This window comes from Canis lupus, chromosome 19, assembly GCF_003254725.2.
Source record: "Canis lupus dingo isolate Sandy chromosome 19, ASM325472v2, whole genome shotgun sequence".
In the NCBI taxonomy this organism is placed as follows: Eukaryota; Metazoa; Chordata; class Mammalia; order Carnivora; family Canidae; genus Canis; species Canis lupus.
The window spans coordinates 49,054,734-49,067,471 of record NC_064261.1 but is presented as its reverse complement, the minus strand read 5'-3'; the positions used below and the strand labels follow the sequence as shown (position 1 = coordinate 49,067,471).

The 12,738-nt window shown below is 37.7% G+C and overlaps 1 long non-coding RNA gene across 10 annotated transcripts in view; it reads left to right on the top strand.

Annotated features, from left to right (window-relative positions):
* The window catches only part of LOC112649315 (uncharacterized), a 265,636-nt gene that overhangs the window by 95,041 nt on the left and 157,857 nt on the right, over positions 1 to 12,738 (top strand). For all 10 annotated transcript variants that reach the window (XR_004807039.2, XR_004807037.2, XR_007403892.1 and 7 more), the window contains exons 2-3: positions 9,562 to 9,588; positions 10,822 to 10,997. This is a non-coding gene — a long non-coding RNA (uncharacterized LOC112649315). The remainder of the gene's footprint in view (positions 1 to 9,561; positions 9,589 to 10,821; positions 10,998 to 12,738) is intronic.

Sequence of the window (12,738 nt, the reverse complement as noted above, 5' to 3'; positions counted from 1 at the left end):
CCCTCTCTCTCTTTGGAAGGCATTTTCTTCTTAGGAGAGCATAAAAGACATTTGGGTTTTATTCCTACTTCACCTAAAAAAGTTGAATTAGTGCTATCATTTTCTATCTGTTCTTTATGTATCTTACATAGAAAATAGAAACACTACTTTAACCAGATTTGTTTCTTTGGGTCATGTTGAGGTCTGCAAAAAATGAAGGTGATCAAACCACAGGACATTTCTTTCTTTATCTCAATTCCTAAATTATCCTCTGATAATAAACTTTACAATAAACATCTCCCTTTCTACCACTATCCCACCACCAACCATACATACCCTTTTGAATCAAGCCTCCTTTTTATCCACGATTAAGTACAAATATCTAGTTGAGCCGTATACCAGAGAAATTCCTTGCAAAGCACCGTGCATGTTTGAATCACCATTTCATAGTTAAAATATTCACAGGTCCAGTTTTCCAGAAAGTTTACAGAATATTTTTTTTTTTTTTAAGAAAAGAAAATAAACTTCATTGAGTTAAATGTTCTCTTCTCTCAAGGTTTTCCTTGCTGGATGTTTCTACTTACCAGGCCTGTTCACCCTGCCTTTTTGCTCTGCTCTTTTTTATCTTGCAGAAAGTACTGCATGATGGATTTCTTAGGTGACTTTTGGTTGGGTTTTGGCATCAGAAACACCACTGAGAGTTTGGAAGGAAGGAGTGAGGCATGTGGAGTGATTTCACCTCTCCAGCCTTACCAGTGTCTCCTCTCCATTGACGTCTCTTCTACTAGAGGTTCCCCAAATGGTTTCAGCATCCTCCATGTGAACATGGCCTTGAGCTCCAGTAACATGATTGGCACCTTGTCCCTCAAGTGTAGACACCTATTGTTGCTAATACTCAGTTCATTTTCCCATTCTGGTCTGGGTTGCTGCACAGCTTTTGGCCAGAGTCAATACCCTACCTCCTGGCCAGGCCTTTGGGGTGAGGTGCCCCATCACTGTGACTCTGAGGAAAGGAGGAAAGAGAGGCATCCACAAGCATTGGGGTTTATCAGATTGGTGGTGTGAGCTAGACTACTTATGAACAAGTCTGGGAGAAGGGACCACCCGCACCAAGGGGCTTCCAGGTGTGCCACCCCTATAGAACTCCCAACATTTTGTGTGAGATCTAGCTTCCTCCTGAAGTATGACAGTGGCTTCAGAATCTTAGAATCTGATTCTACCATTTTTTGAGCCATCCGTGACACTCAGCACATTGCACCCCATCCCCTCCTTGTCCCTATTTCGGGACCAGCACATGCTCTTCCCACACATTCTCAAAGTCACATCATGCACCCTGCAGGCTCCAGCTGTGCCTTGTTGGCCTTCCTGGAAAACCCCACACTCCTCTACCAGGGATGAAGGCCCACCTCTAGCCCTCCAACAACACCCATAAAAGAAAGACATTTTTTTTTAACAAATTAAAAAGTTTTTAGTAATAGAAAAAACTTATTCTTTGGAAGCAGTTCTTGTTAAGTTCCCTGTAAAACAGTAAGCTTACAGAAAATGCCTTTCTCATGAACAGGAAATCACTATGCTTTTGGCCCAAGATAATATTTGGGTTGCTTCACTTTACTCTGATCACTTCTGTAGCCTCTCCTAAATCCTGATGTCACCAATTACCTGCCTTAAATTTCTTCTCTTTTAGCTACCCAAAATAGTTGATCTTTTTCTGGTTGGATCCTAATAGATACAGAAGTCCATTTATATTCCCAGACGAAGGGCAGGATAAGATCTTACCGTGTGCTTAACTTTTCCCTATATGCTGCAGCATCACATGATTTTCATTCTAGTAGAAGAGCTGCCAGTAAATAGGATAACTAAGTAAAATATGTGGTTTGTTGAATAGTGATATGTGCAAGAGATAACAAGAGAAAGAAGAAGTGAATAGAATGTGAGATTAATTTTTTAAATGGTCATGGCAAATTAAGAGTAAATAAAACTCTGTCTCGTGAGATTTCTCCTTTGCTGAGTCTTTTCCAGCACTGGCACAAAACAATTTTCAAACAGTTTTAACTCAAAAATATGAATGTAAAGAAGGGAGTGAAGTGTGTGGACTAGGGTAGTTGGCAGTAGTTTTATGGGAGAAACATGATTTCATTTAGTTCTTGAATCAAGAGAGGATTTGGAAAACATTACTTTTGTGTAACTGCCCCTAATTAAATCAATACTCCTCTATTTCATATCACATAGAACCTTGGTGGTGATCATATTAAGGATGAACTGCATGTCTCTTCCTATTACAACATCACTTAGAGAGTAATGATTTATTTGCAAGTTGAATATATTTGTGTCCATGTATTTGTATGTAAAAGTAAAGAGGAAATGAAAATTTCCTATTACACATTAATTCCCCTAAATTCAATCCTGCTATTTCAATTACATTTACCTCATTTTTAATTTTGTTTTATAGAAAGGTTTATTTTAGATATTCATCTGTTTCAATAGACTTAAAATTACTTTCCAATTTGTTTGGTCTGTTGGAGTTTTAGATTCATTTCTTCGTTCAACACATACCTACTGAGCACCTACAGTAGGTCTGAAGATGATTGTAGTTTCTGAAGATGCAACAGTGAGACAAGAATGTCTGCCTTTATGGGCTTACATTGTAACAGAAGAGTTTGGGGGGGGAAGCAGGATAAAAATGTAAAATGTCTGACATGTTCAATATTGATAAATGATAGAGGAAGGAAATAAAGCAGAGATGCTGGGTAGGAAGTGCTTGTGTGAGTGCTCCAGTTTGATTGGTCAAAGAAGGCCTCAAGAAGAAGAGAAGGTTTCAGTAAAAATGTGATGAAATCAAAAGTGATGAGCCATGCATGTGTCAAGGGAAGAGGAGGATTTCAAGTTGTAGGAACAGCAACTATAAAGCCTGGTGGCAAGACGACTCCTTGCGTGATTTAGCACCTGAGGTTACTACCTACCTGCAAGGAGGATCTGTGGTTATGTTTGGTTTCATTTTGTGTTGTTTCCTGTGGTATTATAAAGCTGATCCATATCAGAGAAAGCTAATTTACCAACGTACAGGAGAATTTTCAAAATCAACCTTTACTTTGTTGAACTTCTCAAGCTTGATATTTTTTTCCATTAGATTATTTTCCTACTAATTTTTGGTTTTTGAAAAATGATGGCAAAGTAGGCAAGTGTCTTGCATGGACTATTATGATCCATGAGTTGGCATTTAGGGTCACATGATAAAGAGAGGATAGGAGAGCGAATGTACTCAGTTTTCTAATGTTAATAGAAAAGTAATGTCACACTGGGAGTTTGTAGATTCCACAAGAATGAAAATATTATTGTAGGTAAAGATTAGAAATCAGGAATAAGACAGAGCCAAAATGGTGACATACTTATTTTATTTTAGCTCCAGAGAGCAATGAAGCAAGCCCTGTACCTCTTCTTTTGACTTTTCAGCTGGTGCATATCTGTGCTAATCAATGAGTTCAGAAAACAAGAATTAAAATAAAACCAAATTCCAAAAACGTGATTACTCAGTGAGAGAGAAAATGCCTACGTGGAAAATATTTCAAATCAAACCCTCAGAAAACAAAAACTCTGAATTTCCAAGAAATGCTATGCATGTTGGCAGCGCAAACACAGGCACACCCCAGATCTCTGAACTAACATATATGAGGTGTTAATGACCCACGGATTAGCATCCACACCCGCCTTCAGCATAAAGAGTGATTCAAAGGCCAGTCAGTTCCAAATGCCATAGCCAATCAGGAAGCTGGAGGATTATCACTGAATGACACAAATTTGAACGTGGCAATATGATACACTTTTGAAAGAAAATGCCTCCAAAGAACTTAAGTATTCCGGTCTCGTTTGGTTTTCTTTCTGAAATTTAGCAAGTACTTCTAAAATAAACTACTTTTGATTGTGTGCCTCTATCAAAGCCTATTTGGTAAAGATGCAAGGGGAATTTCATTATAAATTCCTGCTTTCCTCTTCTAAATTTTTTTTCCTTTGGGGCCTAGAAATTTCCACGTCTGGTTTTATTCTTAATGGAAACTCCTTGGAAAAATGTGAAAAATCCATAGATCCAATACACGCTTGGGAACTTTGGCGTGGGGACATGAAGGTCTGTTTCCGCTGTCTTTATCAAAAAATTAATGCAATTTCTATTCTTGTTTTTGCTTAAAAATAGCACAATAAACCACTTCAAGGTTCCCAGCAGATCAGGCCTCCAGGGAGAGAAGTACGTAGCAAGCTACATAATCCAACAGTATGAGAGGAGTCCTGAGTCAGTTGGCACGCGAAAAAATTTCATATGAAGGAGCAAGAGGTGATGGGGTCTCAACATGACAGGACTGAATCTAAACAGGGAAATCTGTCTTCCATTTTTGTCACCTTAGAACACAAAGCCAAATTGGAGTGACTTCATAGAAGAACAACAAAATGATTAGGGCACAAAGGGCTTGATTTATGTGGAGAGATTAAAAGAGCACAGAGTAATGTATATTTTGGCTAAGTGATTGCTAAGAGGAGCATGATAACAGTCTGCAAATATGTGAAAGACGTAAACGCCTCAGGAGAAGAAGAATCCTCTGGAACGATGCAAATGGACAGCACAAAGGGCAAAGGGAAAGTTTGAGTTAAAAATGAGAAGAGAAGGAAAATGCGCACCGTGAGAACTGATCCCATTCCTAGGAAATCAGTGAGCGTCCTCATTGTTGGGACATTTGAAATATCCCAAATAAAACTTCAGGAGGCTTACTAGAGGAGCCGTGCTTTCCCGGTGTGGTGCTGTGGAATCTGTGATCCCTTGGGTCAAAGGAAGAAAAGCTCAGGTGTGTGTGTGTGTGTGTGTGTGTGTGTGTGTGTGTGTGAGCACGTGTGTCACTCACGTGGTACATGGAATTGGGAAAGAATAGGAGAGTGGGGTTTGTTGTACTTTGTTTGAAAAATAGACAAAGAAAAAACATAAGGAAGAGGAAAAAATATTTCCTAGCCGCATTGAAATGGAGAAATTTTAAAAACCTATGAGTAACTAAGGGAAACAAAAAATCTCCTATTGGATTTTGGAGATTCACCAAATATTAGAACCAACTCCTAAGGTCATGTTGCCCTTATATGACATCATTCAGAGGATGTAGGTAATTATATCTCAGCCCTACTGCCCACACTTCCTAACCTCAAGGTTGGGGGGGGGTAGTCATAACTACTTTTGGAGTATGTTGGATTTTTTTTTTAATTTTAAACGCCTCTTATCCAACCATAATATAAAATATTCTTTGAAGCAGTTTGTCTGTAACAGCCTGGAGTGGTGGTGCATCAACCTTTGTAAATGCAGAGTAAACAGTATTGATTTGGAGAAATGGAGAAAAGAGGTGTTTTCATTCTCATGCAGCCCTGCCCTGGCCCTCTGGCTCCCTTTAGCACACCGCATGCAGATACCAAGTATGTGCTGGTGTCTGAAAGGCAACATTTACAACCATTTTCCCCGGGAAGAAAGAGGGGAAGAATCTTCCACAGAATTAATAAGAGGTTGGGGGGGAGGAAGGGGGGAGAAGGAGAATTTTATCTCTCCGCCCTCCCCCTCTGCTTGGTTTTGCAGCTAACCAACCGGCTGTTTACCTCCAGCAGTAGGTCAAGTGCACAGCCCTCTGCACAGCCAGCGCTCTGTGGAGTGACCAAGTGCTCCAGCTGCCACCCTCGTGAGACTGAGCACATCTGCTCCGAGATGTTTGCAGCATTCCCTGACCTGGGGCATGGGAACCTCAGAACATTTCCTAACCCAGGTCTCATTAGCTTGATACAATTAGATTACTGAAGAATGCAGTTGACGAAAGGCACATATTATTTATAATTTCCATTAGCAGTAAAAATTGTTCCAGACAAAATTTCATAAGGCCATCTCATGTCATTTGTCACACGATTAATCTCACCGAGGGGTGGGGGTTGGGGGGGAGACGGCATAAAAGAATCATAGGAAACATTTACATGCCAAAAAATTGATGTACTTTTTTCTCTTTTTTTAGTTTTTCTTTCAGACAGAAACCATTACTACCCTTAGTTTAGCAAGATGGGGTGTGTGTGTGTGTTTGGTTAATGCTGTGTATCATTTATGGCCTCAGCTTGTGAACTTTCATAAGAATGAGTTCAGGGATAAGCAATTACTGAGTTGACGTTTACAATTTGGGGTCTAAACTGTCATTAACGACACTTAACAGTAACACACCGGTTGAGGTGGGAGGTGAGTTCAGGGGACTGGGTCCGAAGAGGTAGTTTCCAGTGTTACTTATCTGTCAGGTACTAATGCTCAGTCCTTGAAGAAGAGGCAAAAAAATCTTCCCTGTAATTCAGTTTTCCCACTTGTATATTTAGATGGTTACATCAGACAAACACCAGGAATGTGGGAAGATCTAAAGTTGTCTAAGTTAATGGTTAATGATTAGATGAGATAAGTACAATTTGTTGTTTGAAAACATTATATATGTAAAGTTTTATAAAAAGTATTATATAAAGTATATACAACGTATTATGTATATGCATATGTGTGTGTATATATATAGTGATAGACTGATATATTGCAGCATGTTTTCTTAGATTTTTTAGGGGAAAGCAGAAATAATTAAACTGACTCTTTTTCAAGATGTTCAGCAAATAAACAGCAAATTAAATGGTCAAAATGAACATCCTCTCATACAGCTGATCCCTTCCCTTCTTCACCTTTACTACATGCTTATGAGAGCATTTGTCATCAAAGGATCCTAAGTGGGATAGAAAGAAAGAAAATGTCCTTTTTTTTTTTTTGCTGGAATGACCCAGGAAACCTCTCTCTTTAGTCATGCCATTTACTGTACACTGTTCTTGAGGAATAAAGCCAAGCTAGTGTGGACTATAATGTAAGGATATAAGGAATCCAGAGGTCACAAAGAAGTTCATTCTCAGTTCCATGATTCTCCCTAATGGAGGGCCCAGATCTACATATTTTCTCTAAATTTACAGACTTCCATATCATACTTTTCGACACGATGCTTATACTAAGCATATGGGTTATTCTTTGATGCAAAAATTGTGGAAAGAGAACATCAAATTAGGTTTCTCTTTACTTTGTTTTAATAATCCCTTAATGAAATAAGGACTTTCTACTCTGAAAAACAATTGGTAAATTTTAATATTGTAAGATACAATTATTCTACATCTTGGGTTCAAACATGTTAGTTAATTAATTAATTAATTAACTCATTTACTCGCTAATTTAATAGACACTTACCAAGCAAATACAATTTGGTGGATACTCTTGGGCATAAGGATACGACAGTTGTGTAAATAAGTGCTGGGATGAGTTACACTGGGGGCTCTGGGAATCCCAAATAAAGACACTTAACATTTATTTTTAATATTAAGAGGAATTTTTCATGTGGTGTTGCTTTTAAGCTGAGACTTAACAAATAACAGGATTTAGCCAACTGAAGAAAAATGGTAAAGTGGGAAATGAGGTGGTGGTTCTATAGGGAAAATGATGCACAGAGAAAGACCCCAAGGAAAATGTTCCAGGTAGAGATGGCTGGGTTGAAAGGCTTGGACATTTATATATCTGAGAAATGATCCTCCAGGAATGTTGTGTCAATTTATATTCTCACTGAAAGTACACAAGAGAGTCCATATTCCCACAAGTTTTACTAGGAATAGAAATCTTAAGATTTATTAGCTATATACTGGTTGAGTGTCTTTTGCTCAGCGCTATGGAGCTTGTGGTCTACACAGCATTAACATGGATAAGACACAGCCTCCGTTCCCCAGGCACTTGTCATCTAGTTGAAGCAAGAACTAAAGAAAAGAACAATAATGAATTATATGTATTAAGAGCACAATTGTGAAATTCACTCAAAAGCTGGTGAGATGTCAGCGGCGCCTGAGTGGTTCAGTCAGTTAAGCGTTCAACTCTTGATCTTGGCTCAGGTCCTGATGTCAAGATTGTGAGATCAAGCCCCAAGTAGGGATCTGTGCTGGGCATCCAGTGTATTTAAGATTCTCTCTCCCTCTCCCTCTGCCCTTTCCTCCCAACCACACCCCTTGCCCATACTCTCTCTCTCTCTTTCAAAATAACAACAACAAATTAGTGAGGTGTCTTAGTAGAAGTCGCTAAAGTGGGTAGAACAAATATCTACTCACTTGATAAAAGACTAGGGATTGAAAAAACATGTTTAAAAAGTGTAGGGGAGAGTAGGAACAGACTGTATTTCTGCATTTATGGGATTACTTTTCGACTTAATATGCTTGTTATAATCAAATTATGAGGATAATTGCTCTTGCTATCAATGATCTTTTCCAAGCTAAAATGTATTATGAAAAGGTTCTATACCTGGCAGTCACGAGTTGTGACACTCTTTATATCTCCTCACCTAAATGCTTTATTTTTAATAGGTATGATTAGAAAGTAAGCACTGACTCATTGCCTAAACAATATTACACAAAAACTATGAACCTCTTCTTATCTATTTTCATAAACTAATGAAAGCATAAATCCCAAACACCTGTGTTTGAAATTGTTTCATGTGATAGAAAATCTATTCTGCATACAATGTTACACCTTTACGGTTTCATAAAGTTTTGTAAGAGTTATTGGCTTTTCTATGCAGTCATGATTTACACTGAATTTTAAAAAACATATTAAGAAAAAATAAAAAATTAAAAAATTAAAAAATTAAAATAAAAATAAAAAACATATTAGGGCAGCCCGGGTGGCTCTGCGGTTTAGCACCGCCTTCCGCCCAGGGCATGATCCTGAAGACCCAGGATGGAGTCCCCTGTTGGGCTCCCTGCATGGAGCCTACTTCTCCCTCTGCCTGTGTCTCTGCCTCTCTTTCTCTCTCTCTCTCTCTGTGTGTCTCTCATGAACAAATGAATAAAATCTTAAAAATATATATATATTAGAATTAGGATAAAGACAAGACCTAACTTTACAGAGCCACAAACTGTCCAACTTTATGTGACTTGATGGACGGTGCACAAACTAGAATCTGTAAGATCCAGATTTATATTGTTCGATTTTTGCATTTTGAAACCTTAGCTACCTGGGGTCAGCTATTTCACTTCTTTGGCACGCCATCTTTGACGTGTGACTCTGGAGATCCTAGTAACTCTTTTATATTTATTGAACATAAATTGTTGACAACGTCTCCCTCAGTTCTGGGTACACTGTAAGCATTCAGAGAACAAAAGTTGTGTTATAGGAATGACTTAAGAGCTGGGGTAATGATTTTGGAAGTCAGTATTTTTAAGATAAATGTTCATACATAAAGGGATATAGTACCAATGCTATATATTTTTTTTCATAGTATAATTTGTGTTGTTTAATTTGGATGAGCTGAAATCAACACAATTTCAACTGCAACCCCTATGTTTAGGTCATCGAGACAGAGAGTCTCAACATTAACTGTAATTGGAAATTAACTGTTAAATCTAAACAGGCCAAGTGAAATTAGATATGAAATCTCTTAAGTATTGCTGCTTCTTGATATGAAATTGCATGTACTTTCTATTTTAAAAAGGTAAATGTTTCACTGGTAATTTCTTTATTTATATTTGTTACAGACAGTTTCATCATCCATAAGACTGTTGGTAAGTCAACTGATTTCCCACTGATTTGGGCAAATATAGATTCAAGTGTTGGTCTACTATTATCTTTCTGTCTGTACATCCTACTGGTGGCTAAAAAATTATTAACATTTTGTTTGGTGAACACAAATGTTGAATTCAGAATTGTTAACATTCTGAGACACTGAAGTAAGAAATATATATATATTTTTAGATTTTATTTATTTATTCATGAGAGGCAGAGAGAGAGAGAGAGACAGAGAGACAGAGACAGAGACGCAGGCAGAGGGAGAAGCAGGCTCCATGCAGGGATCCTGACGTGGGACTTGATCCTGGGTCTCCAGGATCACACCCTGGGCTGAAGTCACCACCAAACCACTGAGCCACCCGGGCTGCCCTGAAGTAGGAAATATTAAATGCATAAAAGTGGGTCCCAATAAACTTCTCTTAAGACATGCAATAAATAATGTAGCAATGAAAAATAATACCTCCTTAATGTAAGGATTACTGGCATATAATCACACAGGCTGTTTATTACATTCTCAAAAATTTCCTCTCACAAAACCATTTTTCCATGAGTATGACCAATATTTCCATTTTTATGTTTTGTTTTCCTCATTGGTCCTTATTTTCTATATTTAGAACATTTTTTAAATATATTTTATTTTTATTTATTGAGAGACACACAGAGAGAGGCAGGGACATATTCAGAAGGAGAAGCAGGCTCTATGCAGGGAACTCAATGTGGGACTTGATCCCAGGACCCCGGGATCATACCCTGCACCAAAGGCAGATAGATGCTTAACCACTGAGACACCCCCGCATCCCTCCCTCCTTTTTCTTTTTTTCTTTGTTAAAGATTTTTATTTATAGAAACAATTTTGATATCTATTTTCATTACCTCCTATCAAATTTAAGACCATGCCATCCCAATGTGAGATAATCAGACAGGTCGAGAATCAGTTTGTCAATTCTGTGTGTCACCCATCCAAGTGGCTATCTTAGTAAGTCTGGTGGCCTTAAACATTAGAAGGGGAGGCAGATTTAGAAGTGGAGGGAAAGGATGCCAGCTTTTGACAGATAAGTGGGTGGCAGATTCTTTTAAAACGTTGTAATAATTAACCAATTAGAGTTTCATCTATAAATTATTTGATAAAATTACTTTTCTTTAATTTTTAAAGGTGGTATCCTTGATAAGGAGTTTTTATGCTGCTCACACTTTATTTTGAATGATTATGTAACAATTTTCTTTTTTAGTCTTCACTAATATTAACTTCTCTGTACAATTGGGAATTGATAAAATGTGAGGAATCAATTTGGAGTTGGGTGTTCTGGGTCATGAATAGTACCTGAGTGCCTGGACCAGAAGTTTGGATAGTACAGATCGAGCAGCAGCAGTCCAGCACATCCCCGGAATGGAGGGAAGCCAGGAGGTAAGTGGGGAGATAAATAAGAGGTTCAATGGCCAAAAGACAAACATATAGAACGAGGTTTGGCACACAGTAGGCTCCTAATGAATGTTTATTAAATGAATATGAAAGCTTGAGAGATTAAAAAGGAACATGAGGGAAGAGATTTTGTTTATTCATCTGAAGGTAGATATGGGGATGGAAAAAAATATGAAGCAGTGGAGAAAGCGTGGCGAAACAGGATTGCACCTTCTGTCAGAAATCCTTTGCAGGATCCACTGCTAAAGTAGATATTGGCTGCCTCTCTTTACTCTATTTTGTCCTTGCTCCTTGTCATCTGGTAAGAAAGTCCTACTCAAGGAATTTCAAATTATTGATCTTTTCTCTCTGAAGCGTTACTCCTTACAGACTTCATCCTAACTGTGGGATCAGTAAGGTGAATAGAACCAAACAACATACGTTTATGATCTTACTTTACTTCATCATAAGGCATATGGATAACAAAGATGGAGTAGGAAAAGCTAGCTGAAGACACAGAATATTTACTCATATCCACCTAGCTAAAAATCTTTGGGAGATGCATTGATCTTTTTTTATATTTTTTTGCCTACTAGCATCTAGCATTCAGAACAGTGTTAATGAGTAACTTCCTGACCTGAGTCAAGGAGAAAATGTAGATAGGCAAACTTAGAAAATTATACAGTTTCTTATATAATATCTCAACTCAGGAGCAGATAAGAGATCAGATTTGGCCATATGGTTGGTCTACTTTGCCACAATTCATAGACTATCTGCTTGGCTTTGTATTCACTTTCTCCACGTACACGCTTGCAAGCATCTTCGGTAGCAGGAACTTTTTCTTGAATTAATCAAATTATGACCTCTGAAATTCCCTTAGTAGGATTTTAGGAACTTTCCAATCTTTTGAGATTTCCTTTTGGGCTATCGGTTCCAAAAGCTTCTCTTTTCAGACATCAATTAAGCGAATGTTATATATTAATTAAAAAAAGGTAAAATAGTAGATCATGACTAGGCAAATAGAATACAAATACTCAGGTAAAGTTTCAAATTTTACTTGAAAAGGCAAATATGATCCACATAAGTTCACGACCTTTTCTACATTAAGATAAAGTGATCCCTTGACAATGTAATTTGTTTCTATGCTGTTGTGATACGGAGGGAGGTTGCAAAGGGTTCCAGAAGTTTGACGGAATATCCCCTCAACTCTTCTAACATGGGAGCAAAGGTATTTCAAAGTGTGAATCTGGGTCTTTCATTGCTGTTTGCACATTTTTATTTCCTATCTAGATGAGAGCTCATTAGACTGCTTTCACTTGAACCCTGAGAACCTTGTTCTGATTCTGAAACAAAATAGCCAGCTCCTTTAATCAAGTTTTTTTTTTTTTTTTTTTTAGCTTTCTAAGCATTTAGTATAAGATAAAGGATGCTCAGTGGAAGGCCTATCATGTCTTCTTAATATCTAATATTCTCATATACCCTATCATGTGATTAGTTTTCCTTATATAGTGAAACATAGCTAAGGTTCCATGATCAGTATTTCCTGAGCTGAAGCTCTAAAGCATTCAAGAATGTATCTGTTGATAGAACTGTCCACACAGGTAATATAATTTACCCTTGAAAACACTGTATAGGTCTCCAGACCATGAAGATATTACTTTATGCACATCATCCCAGTATGTATGCTTTAAACAGATCATTGTTAATAATCAGTTTTCAAAAACTTAGTCGCACTGTTATGTTCCTA